Raw genomic sequence first — 21111 nt, 5'->3', positions numbered from 1 at the left:
GCCAAACTTTCACAGTGGACCTTTATCCATTGGCCTTGCGAGGTGCCGACATTATTTTGGGGACTCAATAGCTTCAAAGCTTGGGGCCCGTAACATTTAATTTCTCAAACCTCACATTGACATTTTGGAGGAATGACCAGAGAGTGCTGCTTGATGGAAGTAAACCGCTGCTTGGACTTCCAAATGAAAGGGACGCAAGGGAGCTCGCTTCTTTCTCGGCACCCACCTTTCCTTTCTTCTTAGATCTGCGGAGAGCCAGTGCAGAGGATAGTGATCTAGTCCGACTCATGGAGTTGAGAGAGAACCCCTCAAGCCACCCCGAGCACGAGGAGCGCGATGAGTTAGTACTAAAGCGCTGGCAAATCAAGGTACCCCAGAAGGAAGAGCCACGGAGACTATTAATAGCACACTTCCATGATACTCCTATAGCAGGTCATGAAGGGATATTACGTACCTATAAGTGGCTGGCCCAAAACTGTACAAGGACAGCGATGAAGACGGACGTGAAGAAATATGTGCGTGAATGTCAAATCTACCAATGAGTAAAATCGGAGACACTCAAGCCCAACGGGCTACTGCAACCACTGCCTATACCAGAGCATATTTGAGAGGATATCTCCATGGACTTCATCAAGGGGCTGTCGGAGGTTCGAGGACAATCGGTGGTGTTTGTTGTGGTGGATAGACTGAGCAAATATGCTCATTTCATAGCATTGTCTCACCCGTTTTCAGCAAAAAGGGTTGCTAAAATTTTTGTTCGGAAAGTGGCACGCTTGCATGGGATGCCTAGGACAATCATGTCAAACCGGGATCGCATCTTCATCAACGAGTTTTGGTTCGAGTTCTTCAGATAGCAAGGGACTCAAATCAACCTTAGTTCAGCTTATCACCCTAAGATGGATGGCTAAACCGAGGTGGTGAATCGCGGACTAGAGCAATACTTGCGATGCTTTGTGGCGGACCGACCAAAGGATTGGGTCAAATTCCTTCCATGGGCTGAGTGGTCATACAATACCGCTCATCACTCTAGCATCGGCATGACCCCCTTTGAGGCGGTTTATGGGCGCACTCCCCCTGTCTTGCGTGCCTATGATAGACTCACGGCGGCGGATAGGACCGAGCTTGACTTGGAGCTTGTTGATCGAGATGAAACATTGAGACGGCTCAAGACTCACCTAGCCACACCCAAAACCGCATGAAGCGAACTCATGACAAAGGCCGACATGAGCGAGAATTTGAGGTAGATCAATTGGTGTTCATTCGAGCTCAACCGTATCGACAATCCACATTGAGGCCAATTTTGAACCAAAAGTTAGGTTACAAGTACTATGGTCCGTACTGAGTGCTACAATGAATCGGTCCAGTAGCTTACCGGTTGGACCTACCTAAAGGAACCAGGATACATCCAGTCTTCCATGTATCAGCATTAAAGGCCTAGATCAGGCCTAACCATGTGGTGGGTTCGGCCTTACCCGAACCAATGGAGGAAGATGGCTCCACTGAACCGGTCCAAGTCTTAGGCCAAAGGAGAAGACGCCATGGGTCCAGATTAGAGACTGAAGTGCTGATTGAGTGGCTAGGCAAACCTACTGACGAGTCTACATGGGAGCTAGAGTCAAATATCATGGATCGATTCCCAAATTTCAAACCTCGATGATAAGGTTGTAGAAGCATGGTGGATTGATACGATTCGAACTTCACCGATGTCGTCTCAAGCATAGAGTCACTCTAGGAATGTCTTTGTTTCATGTTTTAGTGTTTAATTTCCATGAAAATAAGTTTTCTGTAAGTCGCGTTCGAACGCGAGTGAAGTGAGTTCGAATGCGGTTGTGAACGAGGTTGTGAACGTGGGTGAAGAGTGTGCATTGTGCATTCGAACGCCCCATTCAAACGCACTGTGAACGCTTGTATCGCGTTCGCAAATCTAGAGAAGTGGGAAATAGGCGCGTTCGATCGCGCGTTCGAACACCTGCATCGCGTTAGAAAATCCAGAGAGGAGCGAACTTGGTGCATTCGAACGCGACCGGGCGTGTTCAAACGCGGTCGGCGAAAATTGTATTGTTAGGGTTAATTTTGAGTTGTTGGTAAGCCTCTAAAGGGATGTGGATGGCAACCAAAGTCATTATTGATTATTGAGAATTGAGTTTTGCCTTCCCTTCTTCGTCTTCTTCATTCCCGTTCTCTCAATCCTCGGCGACGCCGCTTCTAACCTCCCTCGCCCGGCCAATCACCCTAGTCCCTTAGGTGTGGCCCTCTCCTCCCCTTTCTTCCAATCTATCCAACACTTGCCCTATCCCTTCCATCAACCATAACCCTTCCCCGATGACTTTTCACAGATGCCACCCCATTAACGCCGGTCCCCCTTCAACTACCATCACCTAGGATCACGTGCCTCCATCCACGGATCCAAAACAGACCACCCTGATCTTTGTCCATTGATCGGATGATATCTCGAGATCCCCACATCCAATTCGCCTGAAACTAGATTTGTTGGACATCTCTTTTTAGGGGCTACAAAAATATCAAAATTTCACATCAATCCGACGGCAGCATATCTCGAGATCTTATTTCAAAGTTTCGTACTAAATCTAATTTAGATCAGGAAATTGGAAGAGATCGAACCTTAACCTAAGGGGAGATCGTATCAAGCACATTACATCAAAGCTAGTTATCAAATCATTAAGGTGATACTTTTTAAAACTGGAACTGAATCCCCTGATGTTCCAAGAATTAATTATCATAAGTCAAAGTAAGAAACACCATGACGAAATAAAAGTAGGTCAACACTGCTTCACTATTCGCTCGACTTCGTGCTGCGGATCTCCAAATCTTCCTCCCCATTGCAAAGCTCACCTTTACTAAAAATGACTCTAATTTACTCTGCTAGCTGAGAGAAAGATAGGACTTCATCAACTGGATGTCAGCAGCTCAGTCAAACAAGAGGGTTGGCTAGATTATGATTTGGTCAAGTTGATCACCTTATTGCTATAGACTTTTGCTTGGGCCTTTATTTTAATAATGGGCCCGAAATTAAAAGAGTCAGAAGTTCAGGGGTTTGTTGTGGGCAACCCAAGCATGATAAGTGTCTGTAGAGCTGGAGGACTGACTAGAAGGGCCTAGCCAACTGCAGTGTGTCTCTCCGGGCTACTTGATCAAGCATATTATGACAAGATTGGACTCCAACTTCTTTTCTCTCTTTCCTCTTCGTGGACTCTCCTAGGAATCCATACCATGCATTCCAGTTGATAAGTGAGTTTGGGGATGCTGATAAAGTCATCATGAGAGATGATGATACTATATTCAGTCATCTCCTTTAACCAGTGACAGTCTAAATTAAGGATCTCCATAACCCAAATTTGGATATTATCTCCTTGGCCGCTTTAGCTCACTAGCAGTCGAAAGGAAATTAAAAATATTAACCCAAATGCAATAGTTTAGGTTTTCCTGGGAGGCTCCTTGTCCTATGCACTAGGGCTTTAGTATGAACTTGTCACCTAGTGTGGATAATCTCCACCTCAGAGCAGTCTCCCAAATAATTTCTCTAGAAGGAAATGTATGATGAAATGACCTTCGACAATTTTCGTCACACACCATCCCCATCTTTTGGTTTTCATATACTTGAGGAGAGCTAGTTCAATGCCATGTGAGATGACTAGGTGATTTGTAGGACGATGTCAGACGAGGTGAGGTTGCCAAATGCTTGACTATCGGTGGTGCTGATAGAGGAAAACTATTGCTTCTTCCACTCTGTTAGAAACTTCCATCTTTTCTAGGGTTCGATAGGTGAAATTCTTATGGCCTATTTTACAGCACCTTAGACACCTAATCGAAATTCTGTAGGTGGAGATTTTGTGGTCCCTATCTTCGCAGCAGTAGCAAGGGTTATGGAGGAGTGAATATCAAGGGGGTTTGAAGGGAGGGGGAATGAGAGGAAGAAGAGTTAATGTTTTCTTTCTTGTGCCACTTGGAGGAGGAGAAGATAGGCGGGGCCAAAGGAAATGAAGGGGAAGAAGAGGTTGTAAGAATGTGGGTGTTTTGTTTTTTGAAGGTTAGGGTAGGTAGATTAATAGCATGCAGTATTGGGCGGCTTGTCTTATCCGACTAGCCCTCAATCCACGATGTTGGAAGGGGAAACGATGATAGTTAGGATTTGACTATGCGGTCTAGAAAAAATGAATTTATATGAACCATTAGGTATGCTATTATACTAATTGAAAAATATAATACACGTCGTAGAATGCAGCACAAGTTTTGTTTGCTATCAAAAATCTTACACAACTTCAATATTCATACCAAATAAAATGCGTGTGAGGCTATAGAAATGTTTCGATCCGAGTTGAGCTGGGTTAGTCTAGAGGATGGGCCATAGGCCAAGTTGGTCCACTCTTAGGGTATTGGGCTGGGCTCAATACAGTTATCCACTCTATTTGCTTATTTACTTATTGCATTTTCTTTAGTTTAGTCCCTCAATTGGTAATAGGCTAAAGCTCACTTGTATCTCTTTCCAATAAATAGGAAGGCTGGTCTTTACTTATAAGTATCATGGATGAATTGTTATCAAACTTCTAGCTTGAGCCACTTCTCCCCATTTTATCAGTCTAGGATTTGACTCATCATGATTATGTCCCTTCCCCCATATTCGACTAGTCATTCCATCTTGTCCCTGAGAGCCGACTCCCTCCTCCCTCATCTTCTCTACATTATGTAGCACCCCAATCTAGCCCACATCATCTTATTGACCTTTACATCGTAAGATCTTCCCCGCCTATAGATCTTCCACCATCTGTCGACGACTTCCATCACGTCGATCCTTAGGTTCCATCTTTCATGTTCATCTTGCAACCATCTGGCTTTCAGTCAGTATTTGCACAATAACTCTTGATCTACTAACCCGATCAATGACGTTCCGATTGTGTTAGATTCCCAACTTAGGAACAGCATATCCGAATCTCATATCATTCCAATATTTAGATCAATCCCAACTTGTTACGATTGTCCTTGGTGAAGATGATTTTTTATCCAATTTGATAATTGAGAAAAATCTCAACACGGAACTTGTGAAGGTAACTAGAACCCATTCAACCATTGGAATGATCTAAGATTCGAAAAGTTGTTCCTCTATTAATTAGGAATCCAATGCAACTAAAATCTTGTCAATCGGGTTAATAGCTTAAGAGTTATTATGCAAATACTAACTGAAGGTCAGATGGTTGCAAGATAGACGTGAAAGGTGGAACTTAAGAATCAACAAGATGGAGGTCATTGATAGATAGTGGAAGGCCTTTGGGCATGGGAAAGACCTTAGGTTGTGGAGGAGGTGAATGAGATGGTGTGGGCTAGATCGGGGTGCTACGCAAGGCAGAGAAGATGAGGGAGGAGGGAGGAGGCTCTCGGGGTCGAGAAGGAATGACTAGTCGAATAGAGGGAGATGGACATAACCATGATGAGTCAAGTCCTAGACTGATAGAAGGGAGAAAAGTGGGCTCAAGCCAGAAGTTCCATAATAATTCATCCATAATGTCTACAAGTGAAGACGAACCCTCCAATTTATAAGAGAGAGATACAAATGGGCTTAACCCATTACCTAATGTGAGACTAAACTAAAGCAAATGCAATAAGTAAATAAGCAAATAGCTTGAATAATTGTATTGAGCCCAGCCCAATACCCTTTCAGTGGACCAACTTGGCATATGGCCCATCCTCTAGATTGACCCGGCTCAACTTGGATCATAATAGAAAACAAATTAAGCATTCAATAGCAAACCAAACACACCATTATATATCACTCTCCCCAATTTTGTCGTAAATTGACAAAGAATGCAATCATGCTCCCCCTCAAAATCATAATCTATTTCACATTATTTTTCATTCAATAAATTTTAGAAATGCGCAAAAATATTTTAAGTCTCAAATCCAATTTTCATATATTCAAAGTCAAACACGATTCACAAATAAAAATAATTTAACATTTGAGTTCACATATCATATTCAAGTATTTTTTGTTGATGCACACAAGAATTATAAATTGGCTTCTAAAAAAAGTCAGATTCATTATAAAGTCAAGAGGAAATAGATACACAAATGTTTACATTAGCAAATTATAAGCTAAGCGGTTTGATCACTCAACATTGTTAAAAGAAAATATCCAATTTTAATGTCTTGATAATTTGCTTTAGTAAAACATCAAAACATAAGGCAATTCTAAGACATCAAACATCAAAAGGAAACACTTGACTGAAGCCAAACTGAACTAATACACTTAGTTAGGATATTTTCTTATTGTATTAGTTATTTATTTTCATTAAAATAAAATTCTTGTAAGTCACGTTCGAACGTAAGTGGGGTCGTGTTCGAACGCCCTTACAAATGCCTGCATCAAGTTCACAAATATAAAGAACGCATGTTATGCGTTTGAATGCGGTCAGGTGAGTTCGAACGCCCGCGTTCGAATGCCTGCATCGTATTTGCACATATAGAGAACGTTCGACGGGAATTCTCTAAGATTAGGGTTACATATTGTTTTAGGATGTGTTGGCTAGCCTCTATAAATATGTGGATGGCAGCCAACTTCAAATTATGATTGGAATATTGATTTTTTGCATCTTTATCATCTATCTACCCTAATCTCCCTCCTCCCTCTTCACCATCCTTCCACATCTACCATTGGCAAGGTTTCTCCTAACTTCTAATCTCCCTCAACTATCGAGCCAACCTTCTTTGGGATCTTGACCACTTCATTCCCTTCGTCTATATCCCTAAATCACATCCACAATCCACCTTTATCTCCATACCCGTTCATAACCATAACATCCACTCCACCCACCATCACCACCATCAATTGTAGTTCGAATCTGCGAAGGGCGTAAATACGAAAGTTGTAGAAAAGGGAGTTACAAATCTAATACACTTCGTTTCATAATTTTCTAAGTACCGAAGAATATTTTCTTATGGTTGCGTGGATTGATTTCTGTAACACATACAAATCTTGAAGGAATCGTTGCGTAGCCTATGTTTGGTTCCAGATCCGATCAATTGGTATCAAAGCAGGCGAACCTCAGACCTCCATTAATGGTTGAAACAAGGAAGATGACATCAACAAGGAGACCTATAGAGAGCACACCGATAAGGTAAGACTCAATCCACGATGACCCTAACCGTGAGGTCGATTCCTTTGGAACGACCATAGTAGGACCGAGTCAACCAACATCCATGAGTGCAAATATAAATAAACTTTTGGTCATATTCCATACATTGATACATAAAGCTGACTCAATTCAAAAGGATCACAATGATTTCAAGGAATATGTCATGAATCGATTTGATTCGTCATTTCCTCGACAATGCTCGGAGTTTTAAGGACCAGTGGTGGGACCTCATCAAACTGATACCCCACAGGTCCAGGTGCGTCATGTGAGTGGTGCGTCATGTGAGTGTCAATGATCCCCTCTTACCTATGCCTACACATCATTCCCCACCTTTGTTGCAAAACCTAAGACTGGCGGTGGTGGAACCCGAGAGGCGTGCGGCATCTGTGCGCTTCGTCGATGAGGAGGATTGGCACTTTGAGTATGAGGTTGATCCCTTTGGAGATGGTGATGGATATGCTCGGAGATTTAGAGAAGGGGATCAACTTGCACAAAGGTTTAGACTTGAACAAAGGATCTTTTGCGAACCCGACAATGCTATTCGGAGGAGAACCGCACGCTTGGATTTCCCAAAATTCTAAGGCGGTGATCAGACGGATTGGGTGTTTCAAGTTGAATAATATTTTGATTCTCAAGGTACAGCAAAAGATGCAAAGGTCCAGATGGCAAGCTTTTACCTCCAAGGAACGGCATTGCATTGGTATAGATCGGTTATTTGTGGTGGAGGATTTACTGATTGGGTTGATTTTTGTAGGACGATTACGTGCAGATTTGGGACAGCGGCATATGAAGATTTTGCTACCACATTAACCAAGATGGTTCAGAGGACGACCATATTGGAGTACCAAGCAATATCGATGCATGCATATTCGGATACTTCCGCACCAAGGACGTTACGAATAGGCAAAGTCATTAGAAAGCATTGTGTGCACATCCTCATTGATTCAGGGTGTACACACAACTTTCTAGATGAGAGGTTAGTGAGGAGATGGGGTTTGATGCCAAATCGACCATGGGATTTGACGTTGCTATTGGAGACGGCATGAAGCTTAAGGCAGAGAGCTTGTGTTGCCGGGTCGATATACGGGTGCAAGGACACGACATCATTGTGGACTTGTATCCGTTGGCGCTGCGAGGAGCAGACATTGTCCTTGGTACTTAGTGATTACAGAGTTTGGGACCCGTCATATTTGATTTCCGGAGCATATGGATGAAATTTAAACAAGGAAACAAAGATGTGCGGCTTGATGGCATTCGATCTTCGCTGATTTTTGCGATGCAGCCTATGATGGGGCTGTCTTGTGCGTATGATTTGGCCTATCTTCTTCAGTTAGGACCAGCAAGAGATGAGTCTCAAACGAGTTCAGGTACTACCATTAAATTGTCTAATTTATAAGATAACTTTTCTGGACTGTTTGAGGAGCCACAATAGTTGCCACCGAGGAGAGCGGTGGACTATCGCATAAAGATTGTACGCGAGGCTGCACCGGTGAACGTGAGGCCATATTAGTATCCACATGTGCAAAAAGAAGTTATCTCAAAAATGGTAGCCGAGATGTTGGAACAAGGTCTTATTCAACTAAGTCATAGCTCATACTCATCCCCCGTGCTATTGGTGCGAAAAAAGGACGGGACATAGCATTTTTGTGTTGACTATCGGGCACTAAATGCTATTACCATCAAGGATCAATATCCTATTCTGGTTATAGAGGAGCTACTGGACGAGCTTATAGGGGGGACTATATTCAACAAGCTTGACTTAACGGCGAGGTATCATCAAATTAGAGTTCACCCGGCAGATGTGCACAAAACTGCATTTCGGACTCCGGATGGGCATTACGAGTTCTGGGTGATATCTTTTGGTCTCACTAATGCTCCAGCTACCTTTTAAGGCCTTATGAATGATATATTTTGGCCTCTCTTGCGAAGGTATGTCTTGATATTTTTTGATGACATTTTGGTGTATAGCAGGATTGAATTGGAGCATTGGCGGCATTTGGAGGATGTGCTGAATTTATTGAAACAAAACCAATTGAAGATCAAAATGTCCAAGTGCCTATGGAGAGTACCACAAGTTGAGTATTTAGGCCACATCATTTCAGTAGATGGTGTAGCGGCGGATCCTCAAAAGGTTGCATGCATGACCGCTTGGCCTGTTCCTACTATTACCACCGAATTGAGAGGATTTTGGGGGCTGACTGAATATTATCGTCGATTCATGGCCGGATATGGCAAGATCGCTGCTCCTCTCACTTATTTGTTGAAGAGAGTTCATTGTGGAATGACAACGGCACCCATTCTCACATTCCATAAGTCACTGCTCCTCTCACTTATCTCAAAGATGGTAGCCGAGACTCTTTTAGATGGACGGATGAAGCTACTTTAGCCTTTGAAAAACTAAAAACAGCAATGACGGTGACACCCATTCTAGCGCTATCGGACTTCACCAAAGAGTTCATTGTGAAATGTGATGCGTCGTGTGTTGGCATAAGAGCTGTACTAATGCAAGGAGGATGTCCCATTGCCTATCTTAGTAAGGCTTTGTCACAAAAATCTCGGCAATTATCGACTTATGAGAGAGAGATGTTAGCAATTCTGCATGCGGTGACATAGTGGAGGCCTTATTTGATCGGTAGACGATTCATTATATGAACCGATCAAAAGAGTCTTCCATACTTTATGGGATAGTATATACCCACACCGGCATAGCATAGATGGGTCACAAAATAGTTGGGGTGTGATTATGAATACAATACAAGAAGGAAATGGAAAATAGAGCGGCGGATACACTATTGCACCAAACCGATACCGTCGAGTTTGCCTTTCCCTTCCTTGACAAACTAAGGTATGCATACACATCTGACCCAAATATTTTGAGATTATTGTAGGAAGTGATGGATGATCCAGAGCGCCATCTAGAGTTGAAAAACCGAGGCGGTTTGCTGCTGGACCGCGGATGCATTCGGGTGCCCACAAATGATGGATTGCAGCAGAAATTGTTGGAGCACTTCCACCAAACTCCAGAGGTTGGTCATGAGGGTGTCTTGAGGACTTATAGGTGGATATCTCAGAGTTGCACATGGCTAGGATTGAGGCAGGATGTGAGGAGTTTTGTCCGTGCTTGCAAAGTCTGTCACAGGGCTAAGGCAACCACATTGAAACCGGCCGGATTACTACAGCCTTTACCTATACCAGACCGTGTTTGGGAAGACATTTCTATGGATTTTATAGAGGAACTTACACTGATAGGTGGTTATTCCATTATCTTTGTGGTGATTGACAGATTAACCAAGTATGCGCATTTTTCAGCATTGTCACATTTGTTTTCAGCCAAGTTAGTGGCTAAAATTTTTGTTAGAGATGTTGCTCGATTACATGGCATGCCATGCACGATTGTCTCGGTCGTGATCTTGTATTTATGAGTGACTTTTGGATTGAGTTTTTTAGATTGTAAGGGACTCGATTGAACTTCAGTTCGGCCTACCATCCATAGACGGACGGCCAAACCAATGTGGTCAATCGAGGTATTGAACACTTGAGGTGCTTTGTTGTAGAGATGCTGAGAGGATGGTTGGAGTTCTTACCATCGGCATAGTGGTTTATAACACCGCCTACCATAGCAGCATTGACATGACTCCATTTGAGGTGGTGTATGGACGCACGGCTCTGACATTACGCGCTTATGATCCAGTAGCATCTACAGATCGGACGGAGATGGACTTAGCTTTGATGGATAGAAATGCCACATTGAGGAGGTTGCGTGCTCATCTTAAACTTGCTCAAAACTGTATGAAGCAAGTTTATGATTGTAGCCATAGGGAGCAGGAGTTTGACATTGGCAGTTGGGTGTTTGGGAGGGTGCAACCGTATCAATAGGTGATCTTACGTCCGATGCGAAATCAAAAATTAGCACATCGCTACTTTGGTCTGTTTTGGGTGTTGGAGCGTATTGATCTGGTTGCATATTGTTTGGAACTGCAGGAGGGGTCAAGAGTGCATCCTGTCTTCCATGTTTCATTGCTGAGAGAGCGGATTGGAGATAATAAGGTCGTTGGATTGGTTCTATCGGACCCATTGGAGGAGACAGAGATCGTAGAGCTAGTTCGTGTACTTGCTAGACGCCGACGACAACATGATACCAGATTGGAAATGGAGATTCTAATTGAGTGGCTTGGCAAGACATTTGATGAGGCTACATGGGAGTTGGAGACTGATATCTTGGAGCATTTCCCCGACTTTTCACCTTGAGGGCAAGGTGGGGGAAGCGTGGTAGGCTGATACACTTAGTTAGGATCTTTTCTTATTGCATTAGTTGTTTATTTTCATTAAACTAAAATTTCGGTAAGCCGCGTTCGAACGCAGGCGGGGTCGCATTTGAACGCCATTGTGAATGCTTACATCAGGTTCACAAATACAGAGAACGTCTTTTGGTGCGTTCAAACGCGATCGGCGGGAATCCTCTAGAATTAAGGTTATATATTATTTTATGACTTGTTGGCTAGCCTCTATAAATATGTGGATGGCAGCCAACTTCAGATTGCGATTGGAATATTGATTTTTTGCCTCTCTATCATCTATCTACCCTAATCTCCCTCCTCCCTCTTCACCATCCTTCAACCTTTACCGTTGGCAAGGTTTCTCCTAACTTCTAATCTCCCTCGACTATCGAGCCACTCCTCTTCTTTGGGATCTCGACCACTTTGTTCCCTTCGTCTATATCCCTAAATCGCATCCACAATCCACCTTCATTTTCATACCCATCCATAACCCTAACATCCATTCCACCTGTCACCACCACCATCACCTACATTATTCCGTGTTTTTGTCCTAGTTTCTTTTCGAATCTATGAAGGGAGTAAGCACTAAAGTTGTAGATCAAGGAGTTTCGAATCTAATCCACTTTGTTTCATAATTTTCTAACTACCGGAGAATATTTGATGAATATTTTCCCACGGTTGTGCGGACTGATTCTTGTAATACATCTAGATCTTGAAGGAATTGTTGCGTAGCCTATCTTTAGTTCCAGATCTTATCACAAACTTAATTTACAATCTCCCCTTTCAATTCAAAAACATTTTCATTTTATAATTTTTCTCTATTTCTTTAATATCAAATAACCATCTTGGTGTAATAATGGCTTTCACACATGAATTAGATAGCCCATTTCTTGCAATACACAATATTAAAAATATAGATAACTCATGAATGATATAGAGGTGCACGATGTCAAACTAGATACTTTCAAGACGACTTTCACACTAATCATGTGGTACCCCTTTTCATTAATCTTTTAATAAAGAGAAATATTAGGAGGGTGGTACTAAGTCAAAAGATAAAGAGTCAATGTCAACCTAATGAGAAAGATATCTAAAGAATACCCCAATGAGATAATGCTTATGTTGAGGTCGGCGATAGGAAGGGTGAGTTGCAAAGCTGAGTTAGTGGTGGGGATGGTGTCAGTGCTGAGAAAGAAGGGAGGTGGCGGTTGCAGTTAGGGCTACGAAGGCTCGATGTGGGTTATAGATAGAGGCAACGACGATGACGTTGAGGAAAATGAGGAGGTCGACAGAGCTCGATGTTGAGAAAGAAGGAGTTGGGCACGGGTTTTAAGGTGAGGTGAGAGGAGGCTAGTGTAGTTGGAGTGATGTGAGAGAGAGAGATAGAGCTAGGTGTTAGATGGGAATAGGTAGGCTCAATTGGTGACCTCGGTTTGAGCGCCGCTAGCTGAGGATAGGAGCCTTGAGGGAGAGAGGGAGAGAGAGAGAGAGAGAGAGAGAGAGAGAGAGAGAGAGAGAGTATAGAGGAGAGAGAGAGGAACTTGGGTAATTCTCCTTGATACCTAATTTTAGGTGACTTAGTCTCCAAGCAACTCTAGACTAGACTCAACTAGCCAAGTGAGTTCATGACCCAACTAAACCAACCATAATTTGACTAGACCAACTAGCTCTAGGCTGGTTCACAACAATCCACTAGATTTCCGCCACCTTATCCGCAATGTGTGAAGGCAAGGAAGCGTTCAATTATCTCAAACTCAAGCTCCCACGTACCGTAATCGGCATGTTGGCCCAACCACTCCACTAGAACTTCCATCTATAGTCTCCCGTCTCTACGTCACTATCTCCTAGTTAGAATCCTAATGGGCTCCACTAGGTGTGTCTCTTCCACTGTGTTAAGTATGCCCACGCCTACGATCTGGTCTGGCCCAGCTCAAGCCTCAAGACTAACACACAGAGCACAAGGTGGACATGGGATCCCTCTAGCAATGCCAATCTATTTGTTACCAGACCCAATCACTCGAGCACTCGGAATGGCCCAAAGTATCAGATCTCAGAGTCACCTATCGATACGATTGAACATGCACAAACACCAGATTACCGATTGTGAACTACTCACGACGCTTGCAATTGTAGACCTACTTTATGCAGTTCTGCACCTAGGCTATGTAGGTCCTCACCCTCCTCAGGGTAGCATCTCTATCAGTCAACTCCTAGTCCATCTCCATCCGTGCTATAGATGTTACAAGGTCATAAGTCCACAAAGTCAATGGTGGCCTACTATACACTACCTGAAAGGGGGTCATCTGAATGCTAGTGTGAAAGATAGTGTTGTAGGACTATTCTACTCAAGGCAGATAATCAAGCCATCTCTTAGAGTGCTCTCCCACAAAGTGTAAAGATACTACTCGATGCCTCGATTCACCACCTTGGTTTGGCCATCAGTCTGTGGGTAGTAAGCTGAGTTGAGGTCTAATCGAGTCCCTTTTAGCGTGAAGTACTCCGTCCAAAAGTCACTAATGAAGACTCAATCTCTATCAAAGACTACGGAATGTGGCATGCCATGAAGGTTGCTGACGTCACATACAAACACCTTCGCTACAATCTTTGTTGAAATTGGGTGCACTAAGGCTGAGAAGTAGGCATACTTGGTCAGCCTATCTACCACCATAAATATGATAAAGTACCTCTGCACTACTAGTAGCCCCTCGATGAAATCCATAGAGATGTCCTCTAGAACCTACTTTGGAATCGGTAAAGAATGTAATAGTCCTGCTGGCCTGAGGGAGTTCGCATTTGCCCGCTGGCACACATCGCACGCCCTCACATGTGCTATCACCGCCTTCTTCATCCCAACACACGTACAACTTTGCGAAAGTCGTTTGTAGGTGCTTAGTGTGCCCTCATGTCCGGCCTCTAGAGTGGAATAGAAGTGGTCCTTGAGTCGAGTGTGCAACTCATCATTCGTGGGCATCTGAATGCACCCTCTGTCTAATAATAATCCATTGTGGCTCTCAAGCTCATGATGGCTCGCTGGGCCATCCACTAGTTCTTGCATCAACCTCAAAATCTCTAGGTTAGCTATACTTGCTCTCTGGAGGTACTCAAGGAATGTAAAACTTGGCATCAATATGGCCACCAACTCCGTTGGTGCAGACTGCTAGGATAGTGCATCCACTACCTTGTTCTCTGCCCCTTTCTTGTACTACAACTCATAATTATACCCCAATAGTTTGGTGACCATCTCTATTGCACTGAGGTATGTATGTGATGGCTCATCAAATAAGGAAGGCTCCACTAATCTATCTGAATCATGAATAGTCATCCAATTAGAAGGCCTTGCTGAGATAAATGATAGGCCTTTCCTTCTGCATAAATATGGCACCGATACTCACCCCAAAGGCATCCCAGTCAACCACGAACTGCTGTATGAAATCTAGCAATGCTAGCACAAGGACTGTGGCCATGGCATCATTCAACCCCTCAAAGGTGTCCTTCATCAGCAAGCATGTGAGCGGGGCTGCTATCTTGTCGTATGCTGCCACAAACTGGTGGTAGTAGCCCGTCAAGCTAAGGAAGCTGCATAGTTCTCGGACTGTCGTCAATCACGGCTAGCCGACCATGCGAGAAACCTTGCCTAGATTAATGACCACCCCCTTTACTAAAATGATGTGGTCGAGGTATTCTACTAAGTGGTCTCCCCATATGCACTTGTTTTGCTTCACCTTCATGGAATGCTTAGCTAATAAGTTCAGCATGGCTCGCAAGTACACCATGTGGTTCGACTAAGTCCTGCTATACATAAGAATGTCAACAAAGAATACCAACATGTACCGCCGGAGGAGTGGTCGGAATATGTCATTCATTAGGCCCTAGAATGTCACTAGTGCATTCACCAGCCCGAATGGTATGACTCTGAACTCGTAGTGCTTGTCATGAATCTGAAATGTTGTCTTATGCACATCCTCTACTCGGACTCGGATTTGATAGTACTATGCGCGAAGGTCAAGCTTGCCAAAGTAGGATGCCCCTATTAGCTCATCCAACATCTCCTCAATAATCGATATGAAGTTGTGGCCCTACATCCTCAAGGAGACCTCGCAGCAATGCTCTCCGCTCGGAGCTTAGTGCCATCCCCAATGGTCACCTCAAAATTGATGGCAGGCTCGGCTTCCAACTCAAAATTGATGATCATCTCAAAACTTATGTGTACTCCCGATGTCGATAAGTATGTGTACGCTGTGCTTCTTGACCACCTTGTCCACTAGCAGGGTCTTTGGGACGCTTGTCCCTGAGTAAGCATCCATGCAAATCTCAGCAGGAATATCCTCCTTGAAGCCCTCGTCCAAGGTCTTTATAATATCCTCGATGGCCATGTCATTCTCTATCACCTCCTCGCCTACATCCTCATGGCCATCAATTAGCATCACACTCTTGGTAGCTTTGGCGTAACGATGGCCCAAAGTGAACCCTCGTCACACCAAAAATACAACCCCTCAGCCCATCGCTCCTCCACCTATGTAGGTGTGAGAGTGTAGACTACGAGTCATGCTCCTCTCAGACCCACAACTGGCCTTGGTGCTATCCTCACACTGGGCACGTGGGAAAATCCTAGTGTCCCGACTAGCCCATGAAGTCCTCAAGGCACTCCGCAAAGCCGTGTGCTTCAACTCCATCCACATGGCATCCTCGAAGGCCTCGCTCAAGGTTTGAGGTCGTAAGGAAAGGACATCGGTCTTGATCTCCTCACATAGCCCAAAGATGAATGTGTTGATTAACAGCTGTTGCGATCAAAGAGGTCTGCACTAGCTACTCACATGCTCAAACTCCTCTTGGTACGTGGCTACAGATGTCCATTGAACCAACTTAGAAAATGTGACATTGATATGACTCACTCGGATTGGATCCATTTGCGACACATTGGGTTTATCGAGATGAGCCTATTTATCTAGTTTGATTTCTTGTATTTCTTCTTGGCAGCTACCCTATTAGTTGAGCCATAAACTCAAATACCTGTTAAATATGGACTCAATTTGTTAATTGGTTAATTGAGTCTAGTCAAGTTGATTAGTTATTTTAGTTGAGTCATGAGATGTATTGTGAACTCGAGTTCAACTTGGGTTAGTCGAGTGGTATTGGTTGATTGAGTCCTTATCTAAGTCGGTCTAGAGTCAGCCTCTTTAAATATATGGAGGAAACCCTAATTTGGTTATGATATGATTATTGGAGCATTACCGCCCCTATCTCTCTCTCTAGCTGTCAGCTTTCCTTCCTCCTCCTTCCTTGCTCACCGCGCCATCACTTCATTGGTTTGGTCTCTCCTAGCTTCTAGTCCCCTCTTCTATATCCTCTACACCTAATTTCTCTGCCCTCACCCTAATTACTACACCATCCCTAACATCCACCACTAGCATCCCTACTAGTGCCACCCCATCACTACCGGCCTACCACCACCATACCTCACCTTGGAGTTCATGCCTCCACCCACGGATCCCAAATCTTATGTAGACCTGATCTTGTAGGTCTGACCCTCTGACCTTTGTCTACCTTTTTGATGTAAACATCCGATTCATGTGAAACTAGATTCGTTGGAAAGTTCTCTCCTAGGGTTACCTCGTATCAAAATTTTACATTGATCTAACATCTAGATCCTCTAAAATATCTCTCAGAAGTTCTATGCAAATTCTGTCCAGAACAAGTTGCAAGACGATCAAACCTTCCAAGGGGAGATCGTAACAGACATGATAGTCCTCGAAATCAAAAGTCCTAAACCGCCTTGAGAGCCCCTCAATGAACTTTGTCTATGACCTAAATAGCTGGTGTGTACTCAACAATTGGTACCAATGTAGTGTTGCCCCTCTAGATGAAAGCCTGCCAACAACACCTTGATGTCCTCCGTTGTGCCTTGGTACTCCAAAAACTGCTCAGTCTAGGAAGGCTCGATGTGGGTTATGGATGGAGACAACGACAGTGTTGAGGAAAATGGGGAGGTGGAAAGGGCTTTGTACTGAGGAAGAAGGAGTTTGGCGCGGGTGTTAAGGTGAGCTGAGGGGAGGCTAGTGTAGTGGGAGTGATGTGTGAGAGAGATGGAGCTACGTGTTAGATGGGAACAGGTAGGCTCAGCTAGTGGTCTCGGTATGAGTTCCGCCTACTGAGGATAGGAGCATTGAGGGAGAGAGAGAGGAGAGAGAGAAAGGAAATTAGGTTAATTCTCCTTGATACCTTGGGGTAATCACTACAATTCATTTATAGTGGCTACCCCATTTTAGGTGACTTACCCTCCAAGCAACTTTAGACTAGACAACCGACCAAGTGAGTTGATGACCCAACTAACCCAACCATAACTTGAGCAAACCAACTAGCTATGGGTTGGTTCACAATAGTTGCACAAAGATTGAATTACAATAACTACAATTCATAAGCATAAAGGTAGATAAAAAATATCCAATAATAAATAAGACACTTAGAAATAATATAGCAAATGTTAACACAAGTGATATAATTCCAACAATAATTCTATAATAAGATAACTTAAGGTCATAAAAGTTACTCTAATTTAATAAGCGCATCAAGATTTTTAATTTTCTAATTTTTTTTATTTTAGAAACAAAGTAAACTATAATCCAAAGCAAAAGATAAAAATAAGAAAACCAAAATAATCAAACCAAACAAAAACTTTAAACGCGCAAATGATCAACCAATCCAAAAATAATCTAAAACACAAAAATCAAATATAAACATGAAGATGTATATGCTAGGGTACACAAAAAATTTACTAAGCTTCTCCTAGCTAAAATATCCAATAAGAGATCACTAGATAACATCATCTAACTAGGCTTCAAAAATGTTTTTCTTTTATAAATCAAACTTGTCTAGTATTCGATCCATAATAAAAAAGCATGTTTAGGTTTTAGTAAAACTTTATAATGTGGCCTAATATGTTATTTAACTCCACAATGATGGCAAATAGGTATGAATTTGGATTTTCTTACTTGAGTATTGTTTTTGAAATTTGAATGTACTTTTCTTATTTTTCATTGAGGTGTAGCTTTCATAAAAACCTTAGGTACATTAATTTTGCTAGGATGATTTTGAGTGCCTGTAGAAACAAAATTTGTATTAGTTTTACTAGAATTTTTAGTATATCTGATAGGTTCTATGGTACCAAATTGATATGCTCTGATACCAAATGATAGGGCTACGGAATGATTCTTTCAAGATCTGAATTTATTATAGAAAGCAGTCCGCGCAATTAAAGGAAAATATTAGCTAGATATTCTCCCATAGTCCAAAAATTATAAAACTAAGTAGAATCGATCTGTAACTCCCTGATCTATGATTTTTGTATTTACACCCTTTACATAATTGAACTATAACTGGGACAAAAATATAATATAGTGCGGATGATGGCTATGGTGATGGGTGGAGTAGAAGTTAGGGTTTTGGATGATAATGGAGATGATGGTGGATAGTGAATGTCGTTAAGGGATAAAGACGAAGGAAAAGAAGTGGTCGAGATCCCAAAGAAGAGGAAGGACTCGACAAACGAAGGAGATTAGAAGTTAGGATAGACCTTGCTAATGGTAGAGATGGTAGGTTGGTGAAGAGGGAGAAGGGAGATTAGGGTAGAGAGAATAGAGAGAAGATAGAGGGCAAGAAATTAATAATACAATAGTATAATGATTTTAGCTGCCATCCACATATTTATAAAGGCTAGCCAATAAGCTCTAATAACAATAATTAACCCTAATCCTAGTGGAACTCCGCCGATCACGTTCGAACGCGTCCGATCGCGTTCAAATGCACAAAAAGCGTTCTTTGTCGATGTGAACGCGATGCAGGCGTCCGAACGTGCTCGACCGCGTTCGAACGCGCATTTTGCGTTCTCTGTTTTTGCGAACCTGATGTAGACATTCGCAAGGGCATTTGAACATAACCTCTTCCGTGTTCAAACACGACTCTAACAAGGTGTATCAATATCTGATACCATACTTCTTTTTTCCAGTAATTTGTGCATTCAAGATCTTGTCCAGCTTGATTTTTTCTTTCAAAAAGATAACTTCCTTAGAAAGTCTTTTTATTTCTAGTTTAGTCTTCTCAAGAAGATCATTAAACTACTTCTTGTCTTCTTCTAACTTCATCAAATTTTCTAAGGATTCATTTATTTGAACTTGTAAATTTTCTTTTTTAGATTCTAAGTGCTTTAGTTTGTTGGAAGTCTTAATGAAATTTTTCTTCAATTTGTATGTCTCTTGATACAATTCATCATATGCCTTTTGAATGTCCATATCATCATCGTCCTCCTCCTCCTTATCTGTGCTCATATTCTTACAAGAATTGTTAGATAAAACAATTGACGTAGTAAATACTACAAAATTTTCTTGTTTAGATTAAGAATCACTACCACCCGACTCATCTAAATTATTTCTAGTGACTTTCATTGTTTTGCCTAATTTTTTTAGTCGATTTGGACATTCATGTACAATATGTCCAAAGCCTTTACATTCATCACATTGAATACCACAACTAGAGACCTTGCTCTTTTGTTTCATTGCCACAGATTTAGTAGGAGCACTAGGCTCTTTGATCTTGTCAAGAGGTTTAGACTTATTGATCCTTGCTAAAACATTCTTTGATTTACTTAAAATAAATACTAAACTTCTTAATAAAGAGAGTCATGATCTCTGAATCAAAATCACTATCATCATTGCTATTGTCCTCAACCTTTTTCATAGAATTCAAAGCAACCCCTTTATATTTTCTAGGCCAACAAATATTAGCTTCAAAATTCTAAAGATTTTTGACTAATTGCTTGACTCTAATCTCATCAATATCTATACTTTCTTCAATAGTAATAACCTTAGATTGAAATATCTCAAGTAGAGATCTAAGGATTTTTTTTAAATCCAATTTTCAGGAATCTTCTCTTCTAAGTTAAAACTAAAATTGATAATATCACTAAGTTTGTGTTAGGCTCTGATACCAAATTGTTAAGCTCTGATGCCACTTTGATAGGCTCTGATATTAATTGATAAGCTCTAATACCACTTATTAGATTCTGATACTACTTTGATAAGCTCTGATACCAAATTTATAAGATCTAGAACCAAAGGTAGGCTACGCAATAATTCCTTTAAGATCTGGATGTATTACAGAAATCAGTCTACACAACTATGGGAAATTATTCATCAAATATTTTCCAGTAGTCATAAAATTACGAAACTAATTGGATTAGATCCGTAACTTCCTGATCTACAACTTTTGTATTTATGCCCTTTGCAGATTCAAACTGTAGCAGAGACAAACACACAGAATAACGTGGGTGATGGTGGTGGTGATGGGTGGAGTGGATGTAAGGGTTATGGATGGATATGGAGATGAAGGTGGATTGTGGATGTGATTTAGGGATATAGACGAAGGGAATGAAGTGGTCGAGATCCCAAAGAAGAGGGGTCACTCGACAGTCGAGGGAGATTAGAAGTTAGGAGAAATCTTGCTAACGGTAGAGGTGGAAGGATGGTGAAGAGGGAGGAGGGAGAGAGTCTAGAAAGAAGATAGGAGGCAAGAAATCAATATTCCAATAGCATATTGAAGTTGGCTGGCATCCACATATTTATATAGGCTACCTAACTAGTCCTAAAATAATATGAAATCCTAATTCTAGAGGATTCCCGTTGATCGCGTTCGAACGT

Source organism: Typha latifolia, chromosome 4, assembly GCF_019914945.1.
Source record: "Typha latifolia isolate L0001 chromosome 4, TyphaL0001v2, whole genome shotgun sequence".
NCBI classification, from domain to species: domain Eukaryota; kingdom Viridiplantae; phylum Streptophyta; class Magnoliopsida; order Poales; family Typhaceae; genus Typha; species Typha latifolia.
Note: the sequence above shows the minus strand (reverse complement) of the source record.